The sequence below is a fragment of the Chrysemys picta genome, chromosome 4 (genome assembly GCF_011386835.1).
Source record: "Chrysemys picta bellii isolate R12L10 chromosome 4, ASM1138683v2, whole genome shotgun sequence".
NCBI lineage: Eukaryota > Metazoa > Chordata > Testudines > Emydidae > Chrysemys > Chrysemys picta.
Window position 1 is genome coordinate 63,536,858 of NC_088794.1, and position 26,814 is coordinate 63,563,671.

At 50.9% G+C, this 26,814-nt stretch overlaps 2 long non-coding RNA genes across 2 annotated transcripts in view; one reads left to right on the top strand and one right to left on the bottom strand.

Annotated features, from left to right (window-relative positions):
* The first annotated feature begins 321 nt into the window (after positions 1-321).
* On the top strand, positions 322-6,113 carry LOC135983071 (uncharacterized). Its single transcript, XR_010600555.1, has 2 exons — positions 322-1,281; positions 4,728-6,113. It is a non-coding gene; the product is annotated as an uncharacterized LOC135983071 (long non-coding RNA).
* A 1,464-nt stretch (positions 6,114-7,577) lies between these two features.
* LOC135983070 (uncharacterized) overlaps positions 7,578-26,814 on the bottom strand; it is an 85,501-nt gene continuing 66,264 nt past the window's right edge. The window contains exon 2 of the long non-coding RNA XR_010600551.1: positions 7,578-9,354. This is a non-coding gene — a long non-coding RNA (uncharacterized LOC135983070). The remainder of the gene's footprint in view (positions 9,355-26,814) is intronic.

Genomic DNA, 26,814 nt, shown 5'->3' on the forward strand with positions numbered 1-26,814 from the left:
GCAACAGAAAATCCTTTTGCAACAGCACCATCATAACAACACCTGTTAATCTGCCTTACATAGCAGGTGCCATGCAATTTCACCAGAAAGCAATAACATTATACATGTTTCTATTAAACTATATGCAGAACATTACTATTCAGAAATAACAGTTATACCTACTTTACCAAAAAGGTCTACTTTCAGGTCTTAAATATACTAATTGATATTCCAGGGGACAAGGAGCGGGAGGAGGGGGGGTTGGATGGGTCGGGGGTCCTGAGGGGAGCAGTCAGGGGGCAGGAAGTGGGAGGAGGTGGTAGGGGGCGGTGGCCAGGCTGTTTGGGGAGGCTCAGCCTTCCCTACCCGGCCCTCCATACAATTTCGGAACTCCGATGTGGCCCTCAGGCCAAAAAGTTTGCCCACCCCTGTTATAGACCCATAGACTTGTTGGGGTCCACTAGGCATAGCTACCAGGTAACTCGGGAGAGTGGAAGGCCACAAGTGCCGATGAAGCTCTTTTGCTCTGGGCCTATCTGAACCCCCAAACTCCATCTTGGGAACTCTCACCTACTTCTATGCTAACTGCTTACATGCTCTGAAGTAGGCTGAAGCAGAAATGTATTGGTCAGCGTTTCTAGCAGATGGCTGCAGTTTCACTCACACTAGCAGAAATAATAGAGATAAGGAGCGAGGGAAAGGAGGGGTAGTTAGTGTGCAGGTGTCTAACTCAAGGTCGCAAAGACTGAGAAAGTTTTCTCACAAGCTTATGTAGAGCTTATTGTAACAGTTGTCTGGAAGGGAGGGGTAAGGGGGAACAGCCAGACAAAGAGATGTATGCAAACAGTTTGGAGTATAAAAGGTAAAAGTTGTTTGTATTTGTTGCACTGGATTTGAGACATGCTGGTCTCCTAGTGCCATTTCAGAGCTCTGAAATAAACTTGGCTTGCTTTCTCCCCTCGGTGTCTTTATTGGTGCCAAGCACACCGGGCGACGGACCATTGTTGTCCCCTCGAGCCCTTTAGGGCGGGCAACAGTTTTGGCGTCCCTGGGTGGGCTCGAGGCTGAAATTTAGCCTTGCCCGGATCCCTCCTGGTGGCCGACGGATTACGACGACGACCGACGCCCAGAGCTCACCGGTGACTTCATCGGGGTCCTCGGCAGAGACGTGATTTGCTCGACCCCGGAGGGCACAACGGTGCAACGCACACAGACAGTGGAGAAGCAGCTGCGGGCGACGGTGGGGAACCGATCCCGTTGATAGGGCGATGGTGACGGTGCAGAACCGGACCCTTGGATAAGGTAGGAACAGTCCAGTGGGGACTTATCTGTTGTGACCTGGGGACGCCCAGTGTCTGCCTGTTGTGACCTGGGGACGCCCAGAGTCTCCCTTGGTATGGGGCAGGGACAGAGTACAGCCGGCAGGGTACAGTGTACACCTTTAGAATGCATTCTGGTGAACTGGAAGGTGTTTGGATCTGATCAGTTGATTAAAAGTAAATTGAAAAGGTTCTGTACAGTTGATTGGCCTCAGTACCAGCTAGAGTGCCAAGAAAGGTGGCCACCGGAAGGATCACTTAATTACAACACGATCCTTCAATTGCTCTTGTTCTGTCAAAGAACAGGTAAATGGAATGAACATCTCTATGCGTATACGTTTATGGTGTTAAGAAATAGGACTGATATTTTGCTCAAGTGCCATTTGACTCCGACAGCCTCGGTAGTGACGGCTGCTAAACCCCAGAACCCTCCCACTGTTGTAATGCCAGAATCGGTGTCCCCTTCGGCTCCTCCACCCCCACAGGCTTCAGAGAGTACCCCCCCCCCCCCCCCCCGTGGGATTGTATCCATTGATTACGGAGAGCGTGGTAGCCCGTCCAGGAACACAAGAACGTCCAGCACAGATAGTGTCAGTATACTCGCATGTACCTTTTAACCCTGTACATCTAGCTGCTTTTAAGGCAGAGGCAGGAGAATTCTCAACGAATCCAAGCAAGTTCATTTCTATCTTTGAAGGATGTCTAGCTAGCCATAAGCCTGACTGGGATGATTGTAATATACTTATGTAATATACCTGTTGTCTGAAGTGGAGCGGAATCAGTTTATAGCCAAGGCTAAGGATGAAGACAGAGAAGGCATTTAAGGTTTAAAGGGAAAGCTATTGGATACCAGAGGTTGTACAGAGTGGAATCCTCAGAAGAGAGTGTGCTCGTCCTGGTTTGTTGCTTCAAAGCTCTGTACAGAAGTTATGTTACGGGACAGATGTATGATGGCAATGAGTATGTGTTAATGGTTGGAGAAGAGGTGTATGAGTGAAGAGTGGAAAGTTCCTTTGGAAGTTAGAAGAAGCCGAGAAAGGAAGAAGGAAAAAGAGAACAGAATGAGTTAACTGAGAGGAAAATACAGCTAGCAAGGCTATCAAAGGACAGTGTCCAAGGCCAAGACTTGGCTGACAACCAAGAGAAAGGGGGGCCTGAATGTGCCCAAGCAACTGTGAGATCTGCAAAATACTGCAAGGCATAATGAGGACAAACGAAGGGTTAAAAGGCAGCTTTGTTGGACAGTACTGGCTCAAGGATTTAAAAATTCCCCCACTCTGTTTGGACAGGCTTTGGCCAGAGACTTGGAGGAGTGGGATAATTCAGACAGAGCCCTCCTGCTGCAATATGTAGATGACTTGTTGATTGCTGCTGTGGGTCTAATCCCTTGTCTTAGAGCTACTGTGAGTCTCCTGAATTTTATCGGACTCCGAGGATACAGGGTAGTGGACTGTGGGCTAAACCTCTGTATGAATGTGTTAAGGCAGCGGATCATGACCCCTTTCACTGGTCCCCAGAAGCGGACAGGGCATTTAAAATCTTGAAAAGGAAGCTAATGGAAGCTCCAGCCCTGGGTTTGCTCGATATATTTAAGCCGTTCCAACTGTATGTGCATGAACGAAAAGGGGTAGCTTTGGGAATGCTTACCCAGCTATTAGGTGCCTGGAAACGTCCTGTGGCATACTTTTCTAGACAACTGGATCAAGTTTCAAAGGGATGGCTAGCCTGTTTGAGGGCGGTCGCAGCTACTGCTCTAGTGCTTGGGGAAGCTGAGAAGCTGACACTGGGAGGAACTGTGCAAGTGTATGTTCCCCATATGGTCCGAGCCTTGCTGAACACTAAGGGTGGTCTTTGGCTCACACAGGCTCGGGTTGCTCGGTACCAGGCGAAGCTGTTAGAGAATCCTGAAGTCACCCTGCAGATCTGTCCCTCCCTTAATCCAGCTACCCTGATACCAGAGACAGAGAAGCAGGAACATGACTGTTTAGAAATCATAGATGTTCAGTACTCTAGCCGCCCAGATCTAAAAGATCAGCCACTCCCAAATGTTGACTTGGAATGGTATACGGATGGCAGTAGTACTGTTGTGGATGGGCGAAGGAGGGCGGGTTATGCTATTGTGTCTCTTCATGATACCGTGGAAGCTGAGAGTTTACCGGCAGGAACATCTGCCCAGCTTGCTGAACTAGTGGCCCTGACTCATGCACTCGAGCTGGCAAAAGACAAACGGGTTAATATCTTTACTGACTCAAAGTATGCTTTTGGGGTATTGCATGCTCACGCTGGTTTGTGGAAGCAAAGGGGAATGCTAACAGCCCAAGGCTCTCCAGTCTAGCATGGGTCTCAAATTCTCCGGCTTTTAGAAGCAGTACAACTCCCCTCAGCAGTAGCAGTGGTGCATTGCAAAGCCCATCAAAGGGAAGATCAAGATGTATCCAAGGGTAATGCCAGAGCAGACAGGGAAGCTAAGCGCGCTGCTACCCTGAAATCAGCAACTGAGGAGAATGCCCAAATGCATGCCCTCATCCCATCAGTGGGTGAGCTTGCAGCCCCTCACTACTCCCAAGAGGACAGAAACCTGGCTGACAGTCTCGGTCTCCAGGAAAAGGAGGGATGGCTTTATTCCACAGAGGGAAAAATCCTCCTGCCCAAGGGCTTGATTTGACCAGTGTTGCAAAAACTGCATCAGACCACACACGCAGGCAGAGAGGCTCTTACCCAGCTCATGAATAAATATTTTCTAACCTCTGGACTTAAACCCCTAGCATCACAGGTACAAGCTGAATGTTTAATCTGCCAAAAGAATAACCCTCGACCAGGAGTAGCAGTGCCACCAGCCACCCTGGAACCTACCCCAGGCCCAGGATTAGTGTGGCAAATAGACTTTACTGAGTTTCCCAGAACCCAAGGGTACGGGTACCTTCTCGTCTTAGTGGATCGATTCAGCGGATGGCCTGAAGCCTTCCCATGTCGCAACAACACTGCCAAAACAGTGGCTCTTAAGTTTGTCAAGGAGATCATTCCTCGCTTCGGCCTTCCTCAGTGGATGGAATCTGATAATGGAACACACTTCACATCTCAAGTGGTTCAAAAGATATCAAGTGCTCTGCAAATCCCCTGGAAGCTCCACACACCCTGGCGACCACAAGCCAGTGGAGTAGTGGAACGCACAACTCAGACACTCAAGCGACACCTCTCAAAGGTCTGTCAGGAGGCCTCTCTTAAGTGACCTGATGCCTTGCCCCTTGTGTTACTTCGCATTCGTGCTCTCCCTAAGGGTAGGATAGGGCTTAGTCCCTTCGAGATTATGTTTGGAAGAGCATGGCCTATGAATGGTACCCCGGTTCTGGCAGGGGAGTGGGAAGTGGGATGTGGTTTCTTGTCTCAGTACATGTGCTCTCTGTCTGCTGTTCTTTCTTCTCTTCACAGGTATACCAAAGATTCACAGCCTCTTCTGCTGGATACTCCGGTCCACTCCCTGCAGCCTGGTGACTCCATTCTCGTGCGAACCTGGAAGGACGAGCCTCTTCAAGGGAAGTGGAAGGGACCCCACATCGTCCTGCTTGTCACCCATACAGCGGCAAAGGTCGAAGGACACAAGAACTGGATTCATCACTCTCGACTGAAAGCAGTGCCCACTCCTAAACAGTGGACTGTCCAACCTGCGGAGAAGACTGCTAGCGACGAGTTGGGACTTAAGCTGTTATTCAAAAGACAGTAAGGGTCACTGGGAATGCGTTGTGATCTTTCTGAACAGTCACAGCATACTCCCCGCGAGAACCCTGAGCATTGGTTTTATTTTCTCACAGAAGGCCGACCTGGCCTATGTATTTGGTCTTGTTATTTTTTGACTTGTTTAGTGTCAACAATTCTTCTTATCTTCTGGGCATTTGGGTTGTTGTAGTTGTATGTGCCCTTATTGGAGAAGAGTGTTGTACCTATGTCCCAGAGTTTTCACAGGACATTAACAAGCACATCTTGTCAGCTGAACGGGCCTTTAACCAGTGGAAGGCCCAGGAAAGAGAACCCACTATTTTGGATTCCCTTTGGGGTTGGATACCTGGTTTAGGAGAACTAGGGGATATAGGGGGAAACATTGTTCGCATCTTGCTCACAGGTGTGGTGATATGTTTTGTTCTTGTTCTTTTGCTCATTTGCTGTAAGGTGCTCATACGTAAGATTTGTACCTCCCATACCCCAGAAGTTCCCTTATACCCTCTCATTGATAATCCTGATTGCATGGAGCTTAATCGCATTCTGTCTTTAGAGTATGAGAAAACTCTGACAAAGGTTTGTTGAGTGTTCTCAAAGGAGGGATTGTTGGGGTCCACTAGGCATAGCTACCAGGTAACTCGGGAGAGTGGAAGGCCACAAGTGCCGATGAAGCTCTTTTGCTCTGGGCCTATCTGAACCCCCAAACTCCATCTTGGGAACTCTCACCTACTTCTATGCTAACTGCTTACATGCTCTGAAGTAGGCTGAAGCAGAAATGTATTGGTCAGCGTTTCTAGCAGATGGCTGCAGTTTCACTCACACTAGCAGAAATAATAGAGATAAGAAGCGAGGTAGTTAGTGTGCAGGTGTCTAACTCAAGGTCGCAAAGACTGAGAAAGTTTTCTCACAAGCTTATGTAGAGCTTATTGTAACAGTTGTCTGGAAGGGAGGGGTAAGGGGGAACAGCCAGACAAAGAGATGTATGCAAACAGTTTGGAGTATAAAAGGTAAAAGTTGTTTGTATTTGTTGCACTGGATTTGAGACCTGCTGGTCTCCTAGTGCCATTTCAGAGCTCTGAAATAAACTTGGCTTGCTTTCTCCCCTCGGTGTCTTTATTGGTGCCAAGCACACCGGGCGACGGACCATTGTTGTCCCCTCGAGCCCTTTAGGGCGGGCAACAGACTCATAGACTTTAAGGTCAGAAGGGACCATCATGATCATCTAGTCTGACCTCCTACACAACACAGGCCATAGAACGTCACCCACCCTCTCCTATAATAGACCCATAACCTCTGGCTGAGTTACGGACATCCTCAAATCAGGGTTTAAAGACTTCAAGTTACAGAGAATCCACCACTGATAGTAGTTTAAACCTGCAAATGACCCGTGCCCCATGCTGCAGAGGAAGGTGAAAACCCCCCAGCGTCTCTGCCAATCTGACCCGCAGGAAAATTCCTTCCTGACCCCAAATATGGCGATCAGTTAGACTATGGGCAGCTGGTGAACCTGCCCCTCCCCTTCCCCTCCGGCACCCTCCCCCGCAGGAGCCCAGAGCACCTCCACTGCGGCCCCCGGCCCCAGCGCCAGGTGGCCGGGCAGCATGACCACAGCTCCCCAGGCCCGGTGCGCCAGGCGGCTGGGCAGAATTCCGGGAATGGCAGGAGAAGCACTATTGGAGGAGTGTGGGTAGGGCCACGCCAGGCTGTTTGGGGAAGCAAAGCATCCCCAAGTCTACAATACCCACCACTTATGAGTTAGACCCTCAGCATGTGGGAAAGACCCATCAGCCAGACACCTGGGAAAGAATTCGCTGTAGTAACGCAGAGCCCTCCCCATCTAGTGTCCCGTCTACAGCCCTTGGGCGTTTTTGCTACCGGCAGTTGCCAGTGGGCCACATGCCATTGTAAACAACCTCAGTATACCATCCCCGCCCTAAACTTACCAAGCTCAGCAGTGGCACTGTAACAATTTTTATGAGGCGGGGGGACGTGTGTGTGTGTGGGGGGGGGGGGGTTACAAGCCGTTGAACAAAACTGCAAACTCTGTATATGATGGAAAGCATTTCAAGACATCCCTAGTTCCAGCATCTCTGAAGCTCAATGTCCTCTTCAAAGGAAATCAAAGTAACCAAAATAAGGCATAAACAATCCATGGGTCAGAGGTAAAGTTTTTGGTTTGCAAGGAACAATGCATTTCTATAGAGCTGAAAAGAACAGTCTAGGTACTTATGATATGGGCAACCAGTGTAAGATTTAGGATCTCCGTAACTTTTCACTCTCAGGTTTGTAAGTCTTGTGACAGGTCAGTACATTGCTGGCATTAAGAACCTTGACTGGTCTCGGAAATAAAAGGATTTTGCAGCACTGAGGCTTGGGGGAAGGGGTGGGGGCAGGAAGAGCAGGAACAGAGTAACTGAGAATCAGGCTGGGGACTGGAGGCCATTCTGAAGTCACCGCTGTTGCTGGGGGTGCTGTTAAGATATTGTTGCCAGCACAGAGTGCCCGAGGCAAAGCAACAGCGGGTTCGTTGCCCGGTGTGCTTCGCGTCAATAAACACACCAGGTGGAGAAGCAAACAAAATTTATTTGGGATCCCAAAGCGGTGCAAGGAGACAGGCACGTCTCAGATCAAGCACATTAACAGGAACAGTTTTTCTTCTTTTATACATTTTGCAGTTAAGCCTCACCCCCCCCCCCCTTTCCCCTTTAGCCCTTCCTTTTTTTCCCCCTTCCTCCCTCTACCCCTCCCATCCCTGGTAATAGTTAAGTCATTCTTGGCAGCTATAAGCCTAGCTTGTTAGTAACTTCTTTAAACCGTTATTTTGGTTTTTTTTCCTTCAGCCAGAAACATGCAGGCCTTATTATTACTGCTTGAGCAGGGGGTTGCACACAGATAACTGGTTGCTTACATATTTCAATTGCACCTGGCTTTTGAGGTTGATTAGAGTTTAAACATGGAAGGATAGAGTTTGGTTCACTTAGGCCTAGTGCAGGAAGGCTTCATTGACACTTTGTGGCCTTTCACCCTCCCGAGTTACCTAGGGTGAGGCCTAGTGATGTCAACAACTCCCTCCTTTGAGAATACTCAACAAGCTTTTGGCTGAGTTTTCTCATATTCTGTGGACAAGATATGATTAAGTGCTATGAAGCTGGGGTTTTCAATGAGAGGGTATGCCGGGATTTTTGAGGAACGGGGGGCACAAAGCTTACGGAGGAGCATTTTAAAACAAGCAATTAGGAGGAGGGTGACCAGGCACAATACCACACTGGTGAGGAGGAGGCGCACAAGGCCACCCCCCTAGGTCGGGCAACCAACTTCAAAGGGAATTGAAAACTGTGGGTTTTCTTTCCTGGGCCTTCCACTGCTTGAAAGCCTGTTTGGCCGACAGGACGTGCTTGTTAATGTCCTGTGAGTTTTCTGGGACATAAGCTTCTTCCTTAATGGGCTTTGAGGTGGCATACAAAGATTAACGCTGCCTGGGGCCGCCAGGGGTTGTCCCTTAATGCATACTGGGATTCAATGGTACAGTTTTGTGACAAGGGGGTACCCGAGGTATTTCTTCCCCTACTGAACCATCCCTAACAGATATTTGACCAATTTAGGGGGACCACCCTCCAGGGTAACCCTGCTGCGTGGTGCGGGATTTGGGAGCATACTTAGCAGTTAGAGAGGTTAAACTCTTGGGCAAAGCAAACCTTCAAGGACTCATATGTGTTTTTGTTTCCAAGTTAGTAGGGATCCCTTTTCATCCCACATGTGCCTGGGGGAAACGGGAGGTAACGAAAGGAGTGTCCCTATGGCAAAGAGTACCACTGTGGCAGACCCTGGACCTGAACTTATGCTGGGCAGGTGACCCTAGGGCCTAACAATTACAATTTCCCAAATACCCACAAAATATCAATTACCAATAGTAGGCAGATTAAAAACAAAAGGACCAGGCCACCAGGTTAGGCCGGCCCTGTGAGAGTAAACACAACCAACGCTTAGAGTTTTCACAGGGAGTGCGCTGCGACTGTTCAAAGAGACCACAGGGCATTCCCAGCAGGCCTTATTGCCTTTTGAATAACAGTTTAAGTCTCAGGTCGTCGCTGGTAGTCCTTTTCCGTAGGCTGGACGGTCCACCATTCAGGAGCGGGCACTGCCTTCAGACGGGAGTGATTGAATCCAGTTCTTGTGTCCCTTGACCTTTGCTGCTGTGTGGGAGACCAGCAGGACGGTGTGGGGTCCCTTCCACTTCTCTTAGAGAGGCTTGTCCTTCCAGGTCCGAACAAGAACGGAATCGCCTGGCTGCAAGGAATGGACAGGGGCATCCAGCGGGAGAGGCTGCAAATCTCTGGTATACCTGTGGAGAGAACAGAGAACAGCAGACAGAGAGCACATGTACTGAGATAAAAAGCCACACCCCATTTCCCACTCCCCTGCCAGAACCGGTGTACCATTCATAGGCCATGCCCTTCCAAACATAATCTTGAAGGGACTGAGCCCTAACCTGCCCTTTGGGAGAGCGCGAATGCGGAGCAAAACAAGGGGTAAGGCATCAGGCCATCCGCTGAATCGATCCACCAAAACGAAAAGGTATTTGAATCCTTGGGTCAGGGGGAACTCAGTAAAGTCTATTTGCCAAACCAGCCCCAGACCTGGGGTAGGTTTCAGAGTGGCTGGTGGCACTGACACTCCTGGTCGAGGGTTGTTTTTTTGGCAGACCAGACATTCAGCCTGTACCTGGGAGGCCAGGGGTCTAAGAGCCTCCCTGCCAGCGTATAATTCTTTGTTTCTTCACCAGAGTCAGTTTTTAATGTCTTTTGTAGTCAGGAATTCCTGGACTTTGTGGTTTCAATGAAGCAAGTGTTCCTTCTTCTTTTTTCCTGTTCAGCATCATACAGGGGAGAGGTTACTAGCACATCACCCTGTCTTTAAATAGGCTTATCATTAGTCGGAGAGTCCTCCCGAGGTGGAGGGGTCTTTTTACAGTGAGAAGCCTGGGTTTAGGTGGGCAGTCCTTGGTACTTCACAGCAGTGTTGGTGGTTAACAGGACTTGGAAAGGGCCTTTCCAGTGTGGAGCCAAAGCAGTTTTTTGTTGATGGACTTTACGTAGACTCGGTCTCCTTGTTTCAATGAATGGCAGGGCTGCTAGGGTCTTTGGGTAGCACTTCTTTTATCTGTGAGAAAAGAAACCTAACACATTTCATTAATGCCTGACAGTGTTTTGCAGATTTCATAGTTGCTTGAGCACATTCAGGCCCCCCCTTTTCTTGGCTGTCGGCCAAGTCTTAGCTCTGGGCAGTGTCCTTGGATGGTGCCAGCATCTTATCTTTGGACTGAGCTTGCTAGCTATATTTTTTCCCTTAGTTAACTCGTTCTGTTCTTTTTTCTTCTTTCCTTCTTGGCTTTTTTTAACGTACAAAGGAAACTTTCATTCTTCACTCATACACCTTTTCCCAACAATGAACACATACACATTGCCATTATGAACTCTTTCAGTAAAATAACTTCTATACAGAGCTTTGGAGCAACAAACCAGGACGAGCACACCCACTTTTGAGGAGTCCAACAGTTCAGGAGGCTCACAGTGGCTTTAAGTAGGGTTACCATACGTCCGGATTTTCCCGGACATGTCCGGCTTTTGGGGGTTCAAATCCCCGTCCGGGGGGAAATCCCCAAAAGCCGGGCATGTCCGGGAAAATCGGGAGGGAGGGATGGAGGGCTCGGCCGGGGCCTCTTTGGCCGGGGCCGGGGGTCGCGGGCATGGTGCCGGGCCGGGCGCGGGGCCGGGCCGGGAGCCAGGCCGCGGGCCGGGGTAGCGGGGGGGTGCGCCGGGCCGCGGGGGCCGCGAGCCGGGCCGGGGTAGCTGGGGGGGGGGGGGTGCGCCGGGCCGCGGGGCCGGGCGGGGAGCCGGTCCGGGGTAGCGGGGGGGATGCGCCGGGCCGCGGGGCCGGGCGGGGAGCCGGTCCGGGGTAGCGGGGGGGGGTGCGCCGGGCCGCGGGGCCGGGCGGGGAGCCGGTCCGGAGTAGCGGGGGGGGTGCGCCGGGCCGCGGGGCCGGGCGGGGAGCCGGGGGTGCGCGGGGCCGCGGGCCGGTCCGGGGTAGCGGGGGGGGGGGTGCGCTGGGTCGCGGAGCCGGGAGCCGGTCCGGGGTCGCGGGGCCGGGCCGCCGGGGGGTGCGCTGGGCCGCGGAGCCGGGAGCCGGTCCGGGGTCGCGGGGCCGGGCCGCCGGGGGGTGCGCTGGGCCGCGGGGCCGGGAGCCGGTCCGGGATAGCGGGGGTGCGCTGGGCCGCCGGGGGCCGGCAGTGCTGGGCGGGCCGGGGGTGGTCGGCCGGGGTCGCGCCTCCTCCCCCCCACACCCCCCTTATCTGCTTCAGGCTTCCCGCGAATCAAATGTTCGCGGGAAGCAGGGGAGGGGGCGGAGACTTTGGGGAGGGGGCGGGGGTGGGGCTGGGGGCGGGGCCGGGGCCCCGTGGAGTGTCCTCCATTTGGAGGCACAAAATATGGTAACCCTACTTTAAGGCAAGGGATGAGACCCACAGCAGAAATTAACAAGTCATCCACATATTGCAGGAGGAGGACCCTGTCCTCATTGTCCCACTCCTCCAAGTCTCTGGCCAGGGCCTGGCCAAATAGAGTGGGGGAATTTTTAAATCCCTGGGCCAACACTGTCCAGCAAAGCTGCTTTTTAACCCTCCTTTTGTCCTCCCACTGGCTCCACTCTGAGGCTTGCATGGCTGAGGGCTCAGTTGCAAGGGTCATTATCCAGGCATTCTCTGGGGGTAAGGTGAGGGTTATTTCATCTTGGGTGAAATGCAGGGTGGCTCCTAAGCGACAAAGCAGGTCCCGTCCTAGTAGAAGCGTTGGACAATCAGGGAGGTAAACCAGTATGTGAGATAGAGTTTTGTTTCCCAAAGCACATTCCGCTGGGGCATATACTGGGCATTTGGTTTCTTTCCCTGTGGCACCCACCACAGTGAGGGACTCTGACACAGGCAGCTGCAGGGGTTGGTTTACGGCGGTTCGTGCAGCTTCAGAGTCTATTTAAAAGTCTATGTCCGAATCTCCCACCCGCATTTTTACTCAGGGTTCCGGGGGCAGGATAGTCCATCTTCCCTGACACCCCTATTCTTGATCCTTCGCTGTCATTATAGGGGTAGCTTCCCTTTCGGGGCACTCATTTTTCCAATGTCCCTCCTTTCGGCATATGGCACACTGGTTGCGACCCAGACGCCTTTTCTGTGAGCCAGGGCGCCCACGTTCTCTTATTCCCCGGTCCCTTCCACCTTCCTGGAATTTTCCCCTGCCACCGGCCTGTACTGCTGCGACCATCATTTTCACTTGCCTCTTTTCCTTTTCTTTAGACACAACCTGATTACGCTCCATCTCAGACAGCAGGGTCCGCATAAGGACATTACAATCATCCCAGTCAGGGTTACAGCTAGCCAGGCACCCTTCAAAGACCGAGATAAACTTGCTTGGGTTCGTAGAGAATTCCCCTGCCTGTGCCTTAAAGGCTGCTAGGTCCACTGGGTTAAAAGGCACATGGGTGTAAACCTGCATATTAGTGGCCTGATTCCTATCTGAGTCATGTCTGGACACCACGGTCTCAGTGATCAACGGATAAAATTCCACTGAGGGGGCAATTTCTGGGACCTGAGACACCTTTTCTTTATATGGTGGGGGTGTGATAGCCGAAGGGGACACCGGACCTGCCATTACAGCTGTGGGGGGGTTCTGGGGACTAACAATAGCTACTACCGAACCTGTCGGAATCAAATTACACTTTTGCAAAATATCTAACCTATTTCTTAGCAACATAAACAACTGTACATACATATGTTCATTCCATTTACCCGTTTGCTGACAAAACAGAAGTAATTGAAGGATCGTGTTATAATTAAGTGATCCTTCCGGTGGCCACCTTTCCTGGTCCTCTAGCTGATATTGAGGCCAGTCTACTGTACAGAACCTTTTCAGTTTACTTTTAGTTATTGGATTTGTGCCAAACACTTTCCAGTTCACCAGAATGCATTCCAAGGGTGTACACCTTGCCCTGCCTGCCATACTCTGTCCCTGCCCCATAGGGAGACACTGGGCGTCCCCAGGTCATAACAGGTAGACACTGGGCGTCCCCAGGTCAAGACAGATAAAGTCCCCACTGGACTGTTCCTACCTTATCCAAGGGTCCGGTTCTGCACTGTCGCCCTATCCATGGGACCGGTTCCCCACCGTCGCCCGCAGCTGATTCTCCACTACTCGAGCGCGTTGCACCGTTGTGCCCTCCGGGGTCGACCAAACCACGTCTCCGCCGAGGCCCCCGGTAAAGTCACCGGTGCGCGCTGGGCGTCGGTCGTCACCGCAATCTGTCGACCTCTGAGAGGGGTCCGGGCAAGGCTAAATTTCAGCCTCGAGCCCCACGTTGGGTGCCAAAACTGTTGCCAGCACAGAGTGCCCGAGGCAAAGCAACAGCGGGTTCGTTGCCCGGTGTGCTTCACGTCAATAAACACACCAGGTGGAGAAGCAAACAAAATTTATTTGGGATCCCAAAGCGGTGCAAGGAGACAGGCACGTCTCAGATCAAGCACATTAACAGGAACAGTTTTTCTTCTTTTATACATTTTGCAGTTAAGCCTCACCCCCCCCCTTTCCCCTTTAGCCCTCCCTTTCTTTCCCCCTTCCTCCCTCTACCCCTCCCATCCCTGGTAATAGTTAAGTCATTCTTGGCAGCTATAAGCCTAGCTTGTTAGTAACTTCTTTAAACCGTTATTTTGGTTTTTTTTCCTTCAGCCAGAAACATGCAGGCCTTATTATTACTGCTTGAGCAGGGGGTTGCACACAGATAACTGGTTGCTTACATATTTCAATTGCACCTGGCTTTTGAGGTTGATTAGAGTTTAAACATGGAAGGATAGAGTTTGGTTCACTTAGGCCTAGTGCAGGAAGGCTTCATTGACACTTTGTGGCCTTTCACCCTCCCGAGTTACCTAGGGTGAGGCCTAGTGATGTCAACAACTTGTATCATTTTCCTATTTCTTTTCCAGGGCATGCTTTTAAAATGCCTAAGCCCATTATCCTCCCTACCCTTAGCTATATCTGCCATCTAGAGCAGTGCCCCTTGGCGGCCTGAGGCACCCAGTCTGCCCATGCACTGTTACTTACTCCCCTAACACAATGGGATTTTCTGGCCAACTCCTGCCCTCTCATAGTTGCTTATCAGTAGCGGAGCTGCCCAAGGGGGACATTTTCAGAGGAAAAGGCTATGGAACCTAAGGGACTTAGGCACTCAGATCTCCTAAAGCTCCTTTGGAAATCCCAGCCCTAGTGTTTGTAACACATGCCACGGCCTGGTCAACGTGCATCTCCCTGAGCAGCATTTCAGCTCTCCAGGTAAACACTGTCATTTTAGATCCTTTGGCTTAAATGGCCCAAGGCACTTAGAGGGGTGGTCACATGACTCCGCACCCTCCCCCATCCCCGCCCTCCTCCCCAGGATTAGCACCAGGGCTTAATGGGTTTTGCGAAGAGCTTGCTAATAGGAGTAGGAGTCATCCTCTGTCTCTTCAGGGAAGGAAAACAAACAAGGCCAGCGTGGTGCTGGTGCACAAGGGGCTTGCCCTGCCCTGGCGAGAGTCCTGCAGCCTTTCTGGAACCCACTGCTAGGTTCTCCGGGCCCAGCAAGCAGGTCTGGTAAGAGGCTTCAGAGACAGGCAGCGGGAAGGAGGGAGAGAGAGAAGAAAAAGCAAGAGGAAAAAAGAAAGACGTTAAAGAGCAAAAGAAAGAAACGTGTGAGAAAGAGAGAAAAAAGGCGTGAAAGAGAGAGAGAAAAGGGGACAGTCCCCCGTGGAGGCATGGGCCTGTCTCAGGTCAAGCGGGTGAGTAGATCTCCTATCAGTGTGTTTGGACGGGGGCTCCCTGGACAGGGCTGGACTGTGGGGCAGAGATCGGTAAAGGATCATGCGTCCATGCTGCCGGGTGGGCCATGCCCTGGAGGGGGCTCTCACCCCCTCTTTCTGCCCCTCCATCTCTCGCTCTTCCCGCTCCTCCACCACTACCCCCTGCCCTGCCCCCTTTCCTCAGCTCTGCTACAAATCTAAAGCTGCTCCCTAGTGTTTGCCAAAATGATGCTCTCAAACCACGAAGTCCTGACTGGGCTGGAGAGCTCAGAGAGGGCGCAAGGAGTGCCATGGGTTTGGGGGGGCTCAGGTGCTTGGCTGGCTGAGCACTGGGGGGCGCACAAGACTGAGTGGCCCTGGCAGCCGTTCTCGCTAAGCTTGTGTTCACAAGTTGGTATTTCCATGCAAAGAACTGCCAGGCAGGGTGGAGAGTTCAGCTCCCCCATGGGAACCGCCTAAAGTGCCTCCTTGGCCCTCTGGGGAGAACAGTGCATATCGACCGCCCAGGGGCCTTGTGGGGTGACTACAGGACACCTGTGAGGGGCAAGACAGAGCAAAGCAGCCCCTACCCATGCTGCCCAGAGCCACACAGGCGGAGGGGGCTGGAACAGCGTGTATAGGGCGGATGCTGAGAGCCATTGACCCAAACTGCAAACCCTGGATAGGATGGAAACCTCTTCCAGACAGGGGGTGCAGCAGCCCCCCCCCAGCACCTCTAGTGCCAGTGCCTGCGTACGCAGGGAGGTACCCCATCGCTCTGGGGACACCACACACAGACTCAGGCTTTCCATTCATTTGGAAATGAAGTTTGATGGCTTTAAAATATTTGAGGGGTTGGGGGAGTTGAATGTGGTGAACCTGAACCTGGCAGGCTGGTCAGTTACAGGACAGGCAACTTTCTCCCTGTCTGGCTTTGCTGATGCCCCTCAATCCTGACCCACACCTCACCCCCCCCCCCATTATTTTAGTCCTCCCCATTCCTGCCCCGCTCTGCCAATGCATCTTAGTCTCGACCTACAGCACCCCGCTCTCAGTCTCCCCTCACAGCCCCTCTGCTCTGTGGTCCAATCTGGGCATCCTCCTGAGCTGAGATTCTGCCTGTTGTACCATGCTGTGATGGCCAGGAGTGTTCATTGAGGACCACGCACTGGGCAGCCATTTCTAAAGGGTGCTAGATGTTGACCTTTAAGCTGGTGCCCATGGGGCCTGCACAGGATGCTGGCTGGAATTGGAGCCAAGGTCTCCCACGGTGGAAGGTGAGTGCTTCAGGCACTGCCCTGCCCCCACATAACAGCCTCCTGCCGGGATAGATCCACGGATTAAGGTTAATCCGCTGCTGGGTTTGTGCAGTTTCACTCTGCCCAGCGGTCCATGGACCTGTCACATTTGCCCTCATCCCTGCGGTGGTGCCAGGGGAGTTCCCTGTCTGATGTGGGGGCAGGAGGTGAAGGAAGGGCCAGGAGCCTTTGGCTCTGACCCTTCCTAGTTGGTTTTCCTTAGCAGTCCAATAATACGAATAAATAATAATACTCAGCAAGAGGGGGCTGCCTGGGGAGGAGAAAGAGGTGATATTCTGCTCCAGCTCTCCCCACAATCCAACTCTGCACCCCATCACCAGACTCCGCCACAGCCTGGAGCAGTTGGATGGTCAGCAGTGAAAGAGTTAACCATACTGACTTTAAATCCCCATCACTGGGCTTCAGTGTTAACACCTGCTCCATGTGAAGGAGGCCGTAGTGCCTCTCTTAGGAGCAGGTGCTGCAAGTCCCAGTAAATGGGCTTTGTGCAGAGGGGCTGGAGGTAAAGAATCCTCCTCCCATTCCAGCGCTTTGCTGAGCTGCCCCAGCCCAGTCCCACTGCTACCGGCAAATGGCTCCTTGGACCCTCGCATGTTCCCTAGGTATCAATTTAGGCCTGTGGAGCCACGCATTGGTGGATATACCAGTCAATCCTCTTCATAGCCCTGCCCGCTGCTGTCCAACTCCTCCATGCAGGGTCCATGCTGTGGAATCACAGCCGTGCTGGTCCCGTACAGGGTCTTCCATTCATAGAATCATAGAATCATAGAATATCAGAGTTGGAAGAGACCTCAAGAGGTCATCTAGTCCAACCCCCTGCTCAAAGCAGGACCAATTCCCAGCTAAATCATCCCAGCCAGGGCTTTGTCAAGCCGGGCCTTAAAAACCTCCAAGGAAGGAGACTCCACCACCTCCCTAGGTAACACATTCCAGTGTTTCACCACCCTCCTAGTGAAATAGTTTTTCCTGATATCCAACCTGGACCTCCCCCACTGCAACTTGAGACCATTGCTCCTTGTTCTGTCATCTGCCACCACTGAGAACAGCCGAGCTCCATCCTCTTTGGAACCCCCCTTCAGGTAGTTGAAGGCTGCTATCAAATCCCCCCTCATTCTTCTCTTCTGGAGACTAAACAATCCCAGTTCCCTCAGCCTCTCCTCATAAGTCATGTGCTCCAGACCCCTAATCATTTTTGTTGCTCTCCGCTGGACTCTTTCCAATTTTTCCACATCCTTCTTGTAGTGTGGGGCCCAAAACTGGACACAGTATTCCAGATGAGGCCTCACCAATGTCGAATAAAGGGGAACGATCACATTCCTCGATCTGCCGGCAATGCCCCTACTTATACAGCCCAAAATGCCGTTAGCCTTCTTGGCAACAAGAGCACACTGTTGACTCATATCCAGCTTCTCATCCACTGTGACCCCTAGGTCCTTTTCTGCAGAACTGCTACCTAGCCATTCGGTCCCTAGTCTGTAGCAGTGCATGGGATTCTTCCGTCCTAAGTGCAGGACTCTGCACTTGTCCTTGTTGAACCTCATCAGGTTTTTTTCGGCCCAATCCTCTAATTTGTCTAGGTCTCTCTGTATCCGATCCCTACCCTCTAGTGTATCTACCACGCCTCCTAGTTTAGTGTCATCTGCAAACTTGCTGAGAGTGCAGTCCACACCATCCTCCAGATCATTAATAAAGATATTAAACAAAACCGGCCCCAGGACCGACCCTTGGGGCACTCCGCTTGAAACCGGCTGCCAACTAAACATGGAGCCATTGATCACTACCCGTTGAGCCTGACGATCTAGCCAGCTTTCTTTCGCATGGGCTGCCCCTGGCTAGCTCCTCCCTGCACGCTGACTTCACTGGGCTGTACCCAGGGCCTTGGGGTGGGTGGAGTCATAGTGCAGAAAGGACCTTAGTGCTTGTAATTAGTATAATCGGGGTGAGTAATTTACTATAAGCTGCTGACCTCATTTCCCCTGTGGCACTCCTTCACTTTCTGCCCAAAGCACTGGCTCTGACCTGCTGCTGGTCTCTTACTGTGGTATATTTACGTAGAGTCTGTCGTCCCCAACACTGTAATAACCATGGGGCAGCTCCTGGACAGACAGGATGACTAGTCCAGAGGAATTCTTCATCAGGGCAATGGCCAACGCTGTAGTGCAGTGACCCTGGCCCTGCCCAGAACGCTGTGCCGGAGAAAGAGACGGCCAGTGAGAGGGCAGCTGGAGGGGGCAGTTGGAAGGCAGTTAGAGAAGAGGGAGGTGGAGCCTGCACCAGGGTGACAAGGGGATTTGCCGAGGATGCAGTGTTAAAGGAAACAGGGCCGTGTGCAAGGAGCCCAGACGCAAGGGGCACAGAACATGTGACCGCTGAGGCTGCCCACTGGGACACCGACAGGAATACAGAGCGGGCACCTGGGGGAAGGGAAGTGGCCCTCTGGGTGTGGAGCTGTCATTCACAGGTGGACCTGCTAGGAATGTTCAGTCATTGCTCCTTTTCTTTGCCTGCATCACCAGGCCGGAGAGGTGATGGCGGGACAGCAGGGTGAAGCTGGATTTTGCGGGCAGGAAGAGGAGGAGCTGTTTGGTTCCCTCAGGGTGATAGAGTGTGGGGTTAAAAAACGTCTTTTATTGGGCAGGTGATTTACAGTTTATTATTTTCCTAACCAGGTATTTGCTGTTACTCCATTATATCGTTATTCAATTATTTCTATTGTTCCTGCCCAAGTTCTGGGTTTTTCCTTTATAAAGGTTAAAATGTGAGGTTATCGCCATTGTACTGGTTTGTCTCTGCCTCTCCTCACAGTAAGCATAGCATAGCCCAGGCCTGGCTCACCACAGCGGCACCAGATGATTGAACTGTCACCCTGAAGGCAAATGGCACATTTATGGATTGAAGTTGTGCACCGGTGTCCCAGAAACACTGTTGGTAATGCTAAAAGAAAAGCCACGGATAGTAGAGGGTGAACAGGTCACACTCGGCTTGCAGTGGTGAGCTGGTCCCCACTAAAGGAGGATGTGAACAATAAAAATTGGCAGAGACCTGATTTGTAATCGTACAAGGAAAAGAGCGCTGTTATTGGGGCAGAAGTATGTTAGGCCCTTGGTCTCAGCCAAAGGGTGCACTCATTGGAGGGACAGGGAACCAAACAACTGAGGCAACGTTTGAGGACATCTCCCAGATGAGAGGGAAACTGTCAACAGAGCACAGAATAGAGCTGAAAGAGCCCAAGCTGTCCCACAATTCATTCCCCTTGCTCTGAGACAGAGGCTATGAGAGGAGCTGGATGGACTCATTGCTCAGGAAATCGTAGGGCAAGTAGAAGAGCCAACAGAGTGGGTGCATTCATTGGTCACTGTAGAAAAAAGGATGGATCTCTTCGCTTGTGTCTAGACCCCAACAAATTAAAGCAATGTGTAAAAAGGGAGCATTACCCTACAAGAGAAGAAATATTGAGGAGATGGTGAATGCCAAACATTTTTCTCCGCTGGATGCATCAGCAGGGGTCTGGAAGGTGCCCTTAGAAAAACAGAGCACTGGCTTGTGCACCTGACCCCTTACTGGCAAAGACTTGCTGAGGCAGTGTGATGGGTTCCCCCCAGGGTGCCACCTGGAACTGGGGTACTACTGAGCCCGCCTGACCCACAAGTCTGGGCTTCCTTTAACTTTCCTGCTGTGACAAGCTGCAGACACGCTCTCGGTCGCACACTTTCACCAGCACACATACAGGTAGGGACACATCCAGCTGTGGTAACATGCAAACAGACTTTCTGACTAGCCCTTGCATGGGAAGGCTTCAGCTAAGGAACTGCCCAGATACTCAAGTGTACACCCCCCTCTGGAGTGTAAACCCAAAGTTATACCATCTTGCGCTGCACAGAGAACTGTACAGTGTAAACTCATGAAATTTGCCCCTCCCTCAATGTGGAGAGAGATATGCAACAGCTTTTTGCCCCCCAGTTATGAATTCCAAAACCTGAGTTTTAGACAAAACAAAAACAAGTTTAACTACAACAGATAGATTTTAAGTGATCATAAGGGATAGCAAACATCAAAGCAGATTACCCAGCAAATAAAACAAAACACAATCTAAGATTAAGATACGAAAGAAACTGATTACAAGTAGTAAGTTCTCACCCTAAATATTGTATTAGGCAGATTGCAGAGATTCTTGAAGGCCAGCTGCACTTTCCGGCAGTTTACACCTTCAGATATTTCATTCACAGACTAGAATCATAGAATCATAGAATATCAGGGTTGGAAGGGACCTCAGGAGGTCATCTAGTTCCACCCCCTGCTCAAAGCAGGACCAATCCCCAACTAAATCATCCCAGCCAGGCTTTGTCAAGCCTGACCTTAAAAACTGCTAAGGAAGGAGATTCCACCACTTCCCTAGATAACCCATTCCAGTGCTTCACCACCCTCCTAGTGAAAAAGTTTTTCCTAATATCCAACCTAAACCTCCCCCACTGCAACTTGAGACCATTGATCCTTGTTCTGTCATCTGCCACCACTGAGAACAGCCTAGATCCATCCTCTTTGGAACCCCCTTTCAGGTAGTTGAAAGCTGCTATCAAGTCTCCCCTCATTCTTCTCTTCTGCAGACTAAATAATCCCAGTTCCCTCAGCCTCTCCTCATAAATCATGTGCTCCAGCCCCCTAATCATTTTTGTTGACCTCCGCTGGACCCTTTCAAATTTTTCCACATCCTTCTTGTAGTGTGGGACCCAAAACTGGACATAGTACTCCAGATGAGGCCTCACCAATGCCGAATAGAGGGGAATGATCACATCCCTCGATCTGTTGGTAATGCTCCTACTTATACAGCGCAAAATGCCGTTAGCCTTCTTGGCAACAAGGGCACACTGTTGACTCATATCCAGCTTCTCATCCACTATAACCCCTAGGTCCTTTTCTGCAGAACTGCTGCCTAGCCACTCGGTCCCTAGTCTGTAGCAGTGCATGGGATTCTTCCATCCTAAGTGCAGGACTCTGCACTTGTCCTTGTTGAACCTCATCAGATTTCTTTTGGCCCAATCCTCTAATTTGTCTAGGTCACTCTGTATCCTATCCCTACCCTCCAGCATATCTACCACTCCTCCCAGTTTAGTGTCATCTGCAAACTTGCTGAGAGTGCAGTCCACACCATCCTCCAGATCATTAATGAAGATATTGAACTGAACGGGCCCCAGGACTGACCCTTGGGGCACTCCGCTTGATACCGGCTGCCAACTAGACATGGAGCCATTGATCACTACCTGTTGAGCCCAATGATCTAGCCAGCTTTCTATCCACCTTATAGTCCATTCATCTAGCCCATACTTGTTTAACTTGCTGGCAAGAATACTGTGGGAGACCGTATCAAAAGCTTTGCTAAAGTCAAAGAATAACATCCCCTGCTTTCCCCTCATCCACAGGGCCAGTTATCTCAGACTAGATAGCCTTCCAGCCTGGGCTCAGTCTTCTCCCCTCGTTCAGTCTTTGCTTCTTAGATGTTTACAGCAGTCATCTTGGGCGGAGATTCAGTGAAGAACGAACTGTAATTATGTCACAACCCTGCCTTAAATAGATTTTACATATGGTGGTGTAGCGAGGCAATTGCCCTGCTCCTGAAAAAGGCTAGGCTGATTGGGGAAGCAGCCAGAGCTGGGGCCATGCCCCAATCAGGCTACAGCTGGCCCTATAAAAGGGCTGTGAGCCCGGAGCTAAGTCAGTCTCTCTCTAAGTGTGGAGAGAGAAGGATTTGGCTGTCTGGGAGAAAAGGGTACTTGAACTGGAGCAGTGCTGGGGAGCTCCAGGCTGGTAAACACCCAGGCTGCAGGCCTTATGCAAGGCCTAAAGAGAGGTACAGGGGTTAGGCAGAGGCAGCTGGTCCAAACCCCCTTTGCCAATGATGAGTGGTTTACAGACTGCAGTCAGCCTCAGTGAGCAGGGGCTAGGTGATGACTGGCAGTAGCCACTGAGGCCAGGTGGGGATAGGGGCTTGGGGGTTCCCCTGGGAGGGGAGACCCAGAGTGGGGGTACTGCAGGGGCAGAACCATGAAGTAAAGGGCACTGGGGTCTGGGTGGGACATGGGGCCTGAGATAGGTGAGCCACCGGCCTGCAGAGGGTGTTCCAGGCTGAAGTTGAGCTAATTCCCAGGAGCACCAGCAGGAGGCGCCGTACCGGTGAGTTTCACTTCACTACAGGTGAGAATCCTTTGTCTTCCAGTGTGATTCCCACCCCCACCCCAGTCAGTGGAAAAATACTAATATTATCATGGTGTCCAATATCTGGTGACTTGATCACATGACCCTGCAGCCATAACTCCGGGTCTGTTTGCTGCTTCCCCAGGAAGGCTTTCATGGTGAAAGATTAGCATCTTCTAAGACCTATTATTTTTCCTAATGGCCAGCAATCTAGACTGTTTGCATTCTGTCTAGTGGGCGTTTCCCAGGTGTAAACACATTTGTAATAGCTGCACGGACCATATTTCTAACTTCAGACACAAAGATGATACATGCATACAAATAGGATAATCATATTCAGTAAATCATAACCTTTCCAATGATATCTCACATAACCCATCTTACATAAAATACATCTTAGTTATGCCATACATCATAACAATATCTCTATGAAGAATATGGGGCATAATGCCACACCTCCCCCATTAGATTACTGCCAGAGAGTTAGTCACTGACTAATGCGAAGGCAGTGTGCCTAATGTCCTCCTTAGGTCTTGGTTATACAACTTCCAAGTGTTACCAAACATTGTAGTGTTATCCATAGGTATTTTTACAAAGTTCTGGGTTTCTCTTTCCAGGTTGTGTGAAAGCATTCTAGTGTGCAGCATTGTTAACATAATGCAGATATCAATATCTTTTAGAGTGTAGGTGTCTTGTCATTTAGCCACCAATGCCATGAGATTGTGTGCCTCAGTTTCCCCTTCCATGCAGAAGTCTAGGTTTGTTATGCTTTTTCTGCTGTGCCAAGCTCTAAGCCTGTTTACAGGTATTAGCTGAGAAGCAGTATTCTTATAGTATCAGAGGGGTAGCCGTGTTAGCTCACCCACAGACAACCCACCAACCTTAAGCATATTCTCACCAGCAACCACACACTGCACCATAGTAACTCTAACTCAGGAACCAATCCATGCAACAAACCTCGATGCCAACTCTGCCCACATATTTACACCAGCGACACCATCACAGGATCTAATCAGATCAGCCACAACATCACCGGTTCATTCACTTGCATGTCCACCAATGTAATATACGCCATCATGTGCTAGCAATGCCCCTCTGCTATGTACATCAGTCAAACTGGACAATCCCTATGTAAAAGGATAAATGGACACAAGTCAGATATTAGGAATGGCAATATGCAAAAACCTGTAGGAGAACACTTCAACCTCCCTGGACGCACAATAGCAGATTTAAAGGTAGCCATCCTGCAGCAAGAAAACTTCAGGACCAGACTCCAAAGAGAAACTGCTGAGCTTCAGTTCATTTGCAAATTTGACACCATCAGCTCTGGATTAAATAAAGACTGTGAATGGCTAGCCAACTACAAAAGCAGTTTCTCCTTCCTTGGTGTTCACACGTCAACTGCTAGAAGAGGGCCTCATCCTCCCTGATTGAGCTAACTTCGTTATCTCTAGACTGATTCTTGCCTGCATATTTATACCTGCCTCTGGAAATTTCCACCACATGCGTATGACGAAGTGGGTATTCACCCACGAAAGCTTATGCTCCAATACTTCTGTTAGTCTATAAGGTGCCACAGGACTCTTTGTTGCTTTTTACAGTATTCTTATAGGACTTCCTTGTTATCACTCCTAGTATGTTCAAAAGTTTCCCCCCAAAATTATGCTAAATCCTTTAAAAATGTGTAACATGCATCAGTACCAAATTCTAACTCCTCACCTCTGGTTGAGTTACTGAAGTCCTCAAATCATGGCTTAAAGAGTTCAAGTTACAGAGAATTCACCATTGACACTAGTTTAAACCTGCAAGTGACTCTATGCCCCATGCTGCAGAAGAAGGTGAAAACCCCCCATTATCTCTGCCAATCTGACTTGGGGGGAAATTCCTTCCTGACTACAAACATGGCGATCAGCTAGACCCTGAGCATGTGGGCAAGACCCACCAGCCAGACACCTGGGAAGGAATTCTCTGTAGTAACTGAGGGTATGTCTACACTACGAAATTAGGTCGAATTTATAGAAGCCGGTTTTATAGAAATCGGTTGTATACAGCCGATTGTGTGTGTCCCCACATAAAATGCTCTAAGTGCATTAAGTTGGCGGACTGCGTCCACAGTACCGAGGCTAGCGTCGACTTCCGGAGCATTGCACTGTGGATAGCTATCCCACAGTTCCCGCAGTCTCCGCCGCCCATTGGAATTCTGGCTTGAGATCCCAATGCCTGAATGATGCAAAACAGTGTCGCGGGGGGTTCTGGGTACATGTCGTCAGGCACCTCCCCCTCCGTCAGAGCAACGGCAGACAATCGATTCGTGCCTTTTTACCTGGGTTACCTGTGCAGACAACATACCACGCCAAGCATGGAGCCCGCTCAGCTCAGCTCAGCTCACCGTCACCATATGTCATCTGGGTGCCGGCAGACGTGGTACTGCATTGCTACACAGCAGCAGCTAATTGCCTTTTGGCAGTAGACGGTGCAGTATGACTGGTAGCCTTCATCGGCTATCTGAGTGCTGGCAGATGTGGGGCTGGCAGATATGGGGCTGCATTGCACACAACAGCAGCCCCTTGCCTTTTGGTAGAAGATGGTATATTACAACTGATATCCGTCGTCATCGTACTGCAGTGGCTGTCAATCATGGGCACCTGGGCAGACATGCTCAGTTCTATCAAACAGTCTCGACGATGATGGCTATCAATCTTCTGCCAAGCGCCCAGTATTTTTTGCCAAGCACCCAGAAGATGCCGAGGGCTATCAGTCATGCTGCACCGTCGTCTGCCAGCTTAAGATGTAAAAAATAGATTTGTTCTGTATTCATTTGCTTCCCCCTCCCTCCATGAAATCAACGGCCTGCTAAACCCAGGGTTTTGAGTTCAATCTTTGAAGGGGGCCATTCTGTGTGACAGTTGTTTGTGTTTCTCCCTGATGCACAGCCATCTTTGTTGATTTTAATTCCCTGTACCTGTACGCCATGTCGTCACTCGCCCCTCCCTCCCTCCCTCCGTCCGTCAGATACTAGTTTCGCGCCTTTTTTCAGAACAGACGCCATAGCACTGGGATCATGGAGCCCGCTCAGATCACCGCGGCAATGATGAGCACTATGAACACCACGCGCATTGTCCTGGAGTATATGCAGAGCCAGGACATGCCAAAGCAAAACCAGGACCAGCCGAGGAGGCGATTGCAGCGTGGCGACGAGAATGATGAGGAAATTGACATGGACATAGACCTCTCACAAGGCACAGGCCCCAGCAATGTGCAAATCATGGTGTTACTGGGGCAGGTTCATGGCGTGGAACGCCGATTCTGGGCCCGGAAACAAGCACAGACTGGTGGGACCGCATCGTGCTGCAGGTGTGGGACGATTCCCAGTGGCTGTGAAACTTTCGCATGCGTAAGGGCACTTTCATGGAACTTTGTGACTTGCTTTCCCCTGCCCTGAAGCGCCAGAATACCAGGATGAGAGCAGCTCTCACAGTTGAGAAGCGAGCAGCAATAGCCCTGTGGAAGCTTGCAACGCCAGACAGCTACCGGTCAGTCAGGAATCAATTTGGAGTGGGCAAATCTACTGTGGGGGCTGCTGTGATCCAAGTTGCCAGGGCAATCAAAGACGTGGTGATATCAATGGTAGTGACCCTGGGAAACGTGCAGGCCATCGTGGATGGCTTTGCTGCAATGGGATTCCCAAACTGTGGTGGGGCGATAAACAGAACCCATATCCCTATCTTGGCACCTGAGCACCAAGCCACCGAGTACATAAACCGCAAGAGGTGCTTTTCAATGCTGCTGCAAGCCCTGGTGGATCACAAGGAACGTTTCACCAACATCAACGTGGGATGGCCGGGAAAGGTACATGATGCTCGCGTCTTCAGGCACTCTGGTCTGTTTCGAAAGCTGAAGGAAGGGACTTTCTTCCCGGACCAGAAAATAACCGTTGGGGATGTTGAAATGCCTATCGTGATCCTTGGGGACCCAGCCTACCCCTTAATGCCATGGCTCATGAAGCCATACACAGGCAGCCTGGACAGTAGTCAGGACCTGTTCAACTATAGGCTGAGCAAGTGCCGAATGGTGGTGGAATGTGCATTTGGACGTTTAAAAGCGCGCTGGCGCAGCTTACTGACTCGCTCAGACCTCAGCGAAAAGAATATCCCCATTGTTATTGCTGCTTGCTGTGCGCTCCACAATATCTGTGAGAGTAAGGGGGAGACATTTATGGCAGGGTGGGAGATTGAGACACATCGCCTGGCCTCTGATTACGCGCAGCCAGACACCAGGGCAGTTAGAAGAGCACAGCAGGGCGCGGTGCGCATCAGAAGCTTTGAAAACGAGTTTTGTGACTGGCCAGGCTACGGCGTGAAATTTCTGTTTGTTTCTCCTTGATGAACCCTCCGCCCCCCCCACCCGGTTCACTCTACTTCCCTGTAAACCAGACACC